Source organism: Limulus polyphemus, unplaced genomic scaffold (genome assembly GCF_000517525.1).
Source record: "Limulus polyphemus unplaced genomic scaffold, Limulus_polyphemus-2.1.2 Scaffold2131, whole genome shotgun sequence".
Taxonomy (NCBI): domain Eukaryota; kingdom Metazoa; phylum Arthropoda; class Merostomata; order Xiphosura; family Limulidae; genus Limulus; species Limulus polyphemus.
This window is the reverse complement of record NW_013667741.1, coordinates 114,026-120,747: the sequence shown is the minus strand read 5'-3', so window position 1 is coordinate 120,747 and position 6,722 is coordinate 114,026. Positions and strand designations below refer to the sequence as shown.

Genomic DNA, 6,722 nt, shown 5'->3' with positions numbered 1-6,722 from the left:
CCGTACCAAACTTTAAACTTTTACTTCTAGTATTTACTTACCGTCGTCTTATTTTTTTCTTTTTTAACTTTGTCTTAATATTCTGTGTTGGTTTTTAATTATATATATATATATATATATATATATTTATATCGAGTAAGCTATACATTATGTATTAGGCCTAATGCTTAAAAGTTAAATTAGGCTACAAATAACGTTAGAGTAAGAAATATTTAGTTGCATATGAATAAGTATGAACACATAGCTTTTAAGTTACGCAATAACAAGCTCTCTGATGGAAAGGTGGGGCGCTCTGGTTTTTGAGTACAAGATTAAATTCCATCATGTTTTTGACGAGTCGGGCAAATGATAAACTTTACGCACATAGACCTAGGTTATGGTTCCACATTACTTCTTTACTTTAGGCCAAATTACAAAAAGTAGTTCATTAGGCTTACCTATGACGTGATGATAAAGTTATTTAACATTTTGTTATTTATATTTTTGTAGTTCTTTGATGAAGAATTCTTTGATTTTGATTCGTAGAGAAAAGCAAAGTAAAAATTAACAGGAATTTCAATGGAGTAGTTAGTGCCTGTCGGTGTTAAACACAACTGAAATATTTTTTTCAATCGCTACAATATATTACTATTAGAGTCCCTCAACGGGACTATTACTATTTATGTTTTTCACCTTTGGTAAGAGATTTGTTAAAATGTAAGCATTTTTTAATGAAAATTAATACCTTCGTAGATTTGCCCTTGACCTTCAATTTCTTTGCCTTTGGCATCACAGCTGATAAATCGCAGGATGAAGCATTTGACAGTGTAGGAATATTTATTCCAAAACCAATTTTTTTCGCATGATCAAATCTTTATCAAGAAGCAGTATTTGAATATAACATAAATATATATAAGTCTAAATGTTAAGCAGAACGCTTTTTAACATTACAAATGACATGTAAGCATACTGGATATAGTCATAAATAATATGGAGAATAAACTGAAAAGTAAAAAAACCGTTTAAAATGATTTTCATAAATCTATATAAAAGTCATGAACTTTGATGTCATACTACTGTTTTTCCGTTGATTAAAATATAATCTAATTTATATAAAAGTCTGATATATGTGTGATTTTGTAATTTAAGTTGCACAATTCTTCTTTATTTTTTGAGAGTGTACTTGAAAATTGTTTTTATTTTGTGAAAGTGTAATTGTTTTTCTTTTATGATGAAAGGGGAAGTTTGGTGAAAAAGCTTGCTGAAGAGAGGGGAGGGTAAGCCCCCGTTTTTTTGTTGTTGTTCATTTTTTTATACAAAATTCAAAACCGTCGTGTTTTTGATTGATTGGACAAAGTTAGTATACGATAATGCCTCGCTTTTTGATTTTATTGATTTCAGAAACAAAAAGGAAATAGGGTGAAATATTTTAGAACTACAGAAGTAATAACAAAAGTTAACTAGGCTTAGCAGAAAGTTTTTTTATGTGACTGCACTCTAGGATTCGTTCATTGTATTGAAAACAAGGCTGAATTCTAAGCCTAAATCATTAGATTTTTTTTTTTTTTTTGCAATCGATAATGTGATGTCGCATCTTGGTGGAATCACATAAAAATATTTCTAATTTAGAATAGGGATAAACAATTAAAGACTTAAAACAAGAAATTGACTCCGTTTAAAAAAATCGTTTCAGCAGATCGGAAAACAAAGACAAGTATTTGTATAGTCGCATATTCCTCGCATGGTATTTTTGTAGATGTAGATACAATTTTCTCTACAGACGTCGTTGTTAGTGCAGTTTTCTAGCGTTTGTGCTGATAAAGTACCTGTAAAGCAGATCAAAAGCATGATTAAATGAAACTGAATAGCATTTTATTTTATGTTTTATTATAATCCTGAGTAAAACCTTTTATCATAAAACATTTAGTGCGTAGAAATCTTTGTTTATTGTAATTATAAGTCTAAAATATGGATTAACGATATTAGTAAATTGAATTGCGATTAAACTTATAGAACTAAGAAAGATACAAACAAGGGTTATGATAACAAATCGTTAACACTAAAATTGTTGTTAACTATGAAAGTTACAATTCTCCCCAGATCGTGTAGTAAGATCCATGCAGTAGGCAAGGTGTTCTATGTTCTGTTGAGTTGCAATTATTCCCATATTGTGTGATAAGAACCATGCGGTTCCTCAAATCGTATGAAAGAACCACACATTTGCCCAGATTGTGATATAAGAACCTTGTTGTTGGCAAGGTGTTCAGTATTCTGTTGATTTATTTCGTTTGTGAGCTGTCACCAGTTAGGAGGTTGGAAGACTATTTACAGTTATAATGTTTATCTGATGTTAATTAGGATTAATCATCTGATCTAATATCAAGGATCTTTTAGGCATATAAACCAACAATGTCTTTAACTTTTTCAGACTAAATGTTAGCTAGTAATTTTCAATTCAGATATTGAGAATTGAAGTAAATGAGATGTAATTAAAGATATTATTCCACTACAAGTTAACATGCAGACTATAATGAGGTTTAAGTTTTTCTCCATCCTTACAGGTGGAAAAGTTGGAAAAACACCATCTAAGTGTTCAGAAGATATTAGTTAGGTTTAAAGTTTTACTCCTTCTTAGGTTTCAGTTTTTGTCAGATCACTTGTGAAAAAACTCTGGTGTTAAAGTGTATTAACCATTTATAAGTTATATAATTATATCATGCGACAAAATGAAGTACTGCAAATATAATATTTGGTAAAAGAAACTAGTGATCCACGATGGTATGTATTTTGGTAGAAGTCAAATTTTAGTTTGTAGACTATTAAGCAATGAGACATTTACTGTCTCCTTAAGTCAAATTCATAACCATTGATGTAAATTATTACGAACCTAGGTGTGGATATAGTAAGGCTTTAAACAGACTTACTAACATGTAACACTTTCTAGTTTTAGCGTCTATAGTAGCTCCATGGTTAAGACAGTCACAAAATAGTATTTTTAGAGCCTTATGGAATCTCGTCTCAATAATTAACAGCATTTGGAGCACCATTCCTAGTGACTTATAGATCATTACATCCATTGAACCAGGTGATTTTCTCTACCAACAGAAAGCTAGCTACGTTTTAGCTGAGGCTAATAAATTCAATTTCATTTTGGTGGATGCTGATGTGCATAACCATTCAATGAACAAGAAACTTTGGAAGAATGAGCTGGTAAATATTTTTGCAAGATCTCAGCTCCTACAACATGTCTAGGATCAGCTTTAGGAATGGTTCTCATGTTTACATCACCCACTAGCCTCATTCATGAGAGAATGGTATTAATTTCCCTTATAAATATATCTGGAGACTTATACAGAATATGCAGAAATGATACAGTGCTGTTTTAGCCATTCAGAATGAGCATATCCGCTATCAGTAAGGACCAATAACAACAATCAGGGTTTTACAAGTGCTTTTGGATCTAATTTCATATTGTATAGAAAATGTTGTTAATTTCATATTTATGCACAATAATATTTGTTCACATTGTACACAAGTCATTTATGTCTACCTTTAACAAAACGAAATTGTGAGGATGGTCTGGTCAACAATTTCACCGGATTCAACGTTATATAATACATCAAACAATATATAATAAATCAACACTACAGAATACATATGGACTAGATTCAGGAACGAATCTCAAATGTACCTCACCCACCAGACATACATACTAGTTGAACTTGGAAACGTCTTGGCAAGGAAATAGGGGAATATTCCATACTACTCCATCAAATTACTTTGTAGAACAGTGTTAGATATAGAATTTGCTCTAATTATTTAATTTCATGAGCCACGGTGTTACTGCAGACATACCCAAGCTAGAGAGTGTTACTCGTCTGAGGATTGTGTAAACAGTTCTATACTTATAACTTGATGTGTTATGATTTTATCTTAAAGAACAAATAAGTTTCTCTCTCATTAATAGTTTGCGAATTATAATTTAGATAATGCAAAATATATCCTAACTATTGGTTGAACCCTAATCTATTTTGTCCAGTACACACTCACATATATGTATATACAATGTGGCAGACTTAAAATACAAAGAAATTATTGAATACTTACCGAGATTACACAATATTAAAATGAGAAGAAAAACTGCGATACTGGCTTTCTGCATGATTTCTGAAAAAACATTAAAAAACACGCAATTATTTAAAATTAATCATTGTTATCATGAGTATGACAGTGTGTTAGAGAGGGATAAATAGATTGGCAACATGTAGATTTTGGGTAATGGAGTAATTTGATCCAGGACTTTTGGGCCACTCCACATGAAGAGAATGTGTAAGGAAGTAAGAACTTATATGTCCCATCAAGTAATATCATTTTGTCTTTTATTAATGAACGTGCATTAAAGAGTCGAAAAGTATTAATCTAATTTACAAACGAAGTTAAGTAATAAAAATGTTGAGATATGTATAAATATTATTTACATCTTCTTTACCTCTATTTTATGTTCGAATATAAAAGCAGCTGATATAAAAGTTTGGCACAAAATAAGTTTGGATATAAACGTATGAGTGGCGAAAAAACCCAACAAATCTATATCTTAGCCAGATGGTATACGTGTATAAAAACTTAAGTGAAGTACATTTTTGAAAAACGCCGATCACAGGTGGCGCAACAGGTAAACTTGAAATTTTGATTTTGTATCACTTGACGTAATAAGGAATTGCAGTTTAAAATTTTGAGTTCCACGTAAAATACTCATTCATTCTTTCATCGATAAGCAGGAATGGTTAGGTCTATCCAAAGTTAAGAATGCAGTAAAAAGTCATATTCAGTATCACGTAATACACGTCACTTAACATATAATTTAAACAACAACTTGTGTGCTGAACTAGTTAGGTTAAGTGGCTTTCTCTGTTGTTAAATTAGTAGGTTCTGTTCTATACTGCTTGTAATATCTTATCGTTAGGATCTTAAAGTAATTTGAATACTCCAATAGGCTCGATGTATTATGTTTCCTTAATTCTGCATGTACTTTCACGTGGGTCTGCAGGCATCTCGTGGTAGAACCGATATGGCATTATGTGCAAAAAGGACAAAAATAATCATTGGATGGCTGCCTGATGTTCTCATTTCTGAATGTTTTGTCTGTTGTTAATACTTTTTAAAAATTTTAATAAATACCTTTGAAGATCATTTACTCAAGTAATTATAACCTTTATTATGTTTCAAAATTTTAGTTGAGTCATTCAGAATGTTATCTACTTTACTAATATAATCTAATTTTTCTAGAATGACAATACTATTCCCTTTAACAGGTTTAGTTATAAAATATTATTACTTTACTAAAGTATTTAATGGTGATATTTCTTCTTCACTTACAGCATTTGAAATAATTATGGAAACGGTGAGAACAAAGGTATAAAATACAACGGGATTACCACCTCTTCCATAGCATTAAAACGTTGTTGATAGTTTACACTGTAATTAGTTGTCATCCAACCAATCGGAAAATACCAGTCTTATACAAAGCCTACAAAAGCTAGTCATAGTGTACCCAGTAGTAGTAATGTGATTCCAGTAATGTGACTCGCAGAAATGAAATAATACATGACAAGCATATTGAAGTCAAAGTTTTTGCTGGTAAGGAGACTCTATGCAAAAAATCGCGGAAAGACACTATGTTTTAGCAGAAGCTATATGCAAGATTCTGAAGAGATTATTTGAAGCTAGTGTTGGTAATAACAGAAGTGTTTGAGATAAAAAATCGATACTCCAAAAGTGACGCTAAGAGCCTCAGCCTATTTTCGTGAAGACACACTAATATCAAAGAAAGTTGTCGAGTATAGATCTTGCCAACGATCTTACTATAACTACAGGTATGAATGTTTCCTAGAGAACAATAACATACACACTGGTGCAAAATGGTCTCAAAGGACTCGTAGCTGTTCGAAAACCGCCGCTGGAAAATGTTAAAAGTTTATAACGGGCTTTGAAACCCAAAGAGTGGAATGAGCATAGTTGGAGACGCCTGTTCCTTGCGTATAATTCGAAGATAGAATTGTTCGACAATAGTTTACTTCATGGCAGAGAAGATAATCATATTCAGTGGGAAACATCATAGTGAAGGATGTTGGGGATCAGTACAAATTTGGAGCCACACCTTATTTAACGGTGTAGATATCTACACAAATTTGATGACATCTTGACTGCTGACAAGTACAGTTAGATTCGTATCTATTATTCTATTCTTTTAGGAACACCGTCATTCAGGCAAAGATTCACCTTCCAGTAAGAAAATGACTCCAAACATACAAAAAAATGTGGTGAATCAATATCTTGACTCGACTGAACTCTCGAAACCATGATTTGTCATACACAACGTCCCGATATGTCTGAGGCTGTAATAAGATTATGTAAAAACTGAGAATGCCAGTAGACGACCTAACAATTTGGTTGAATTGTAGGTAGTAATATTTGGAACATTCTATAATCGAAGTCAGATAAACTGTATGACAGCTTGAAAACAAGGTGAAATTCTCTGTTTACAAAAAAAAGGGGGGGCTAGCATACAAAGTATTTGTGTATTGCACAATTATTTGCATTTCTTTCGTTTTTTTACAATGTTTTATATCACTATTAGAAATAAACGACCTTATAACACCAAAATGTTTTTTTTATTTAATATTGTGTTTTAGTGAACGCTCCCGAAGAAGCTGTAAAGCGAAACGTTGAGTGTCTAATTAAAT

General features: G+C 31.7%; 1 long non-coding RNA gene across 1 annotated transcript in view; it reads right to left on the bottom strand.

Annotated features, from left to right (window-relative positions):
- Positions 1-1,347: 1,347 nt before the first annotated feature.
- Positions 1,348-6,722, bottom strand: part of LOC106466042 — an 11,353-nt gene continuing 5,978 nt past the window's right edge. Inside the window, exons 2-3 of the long non-coding RNA XR_001291243.2 lie at positions 4,087-4,146; positions 1,348-1,805 (exon numbers count right to left, since the gene is read on the bottom strand). This is a non-coding gene — a long non-coding RNA (uncharacterized LOC106466042). The remainder of the gene's footprint in view (positions 1,806-4,086; positions 4,147-6,722) is intronic.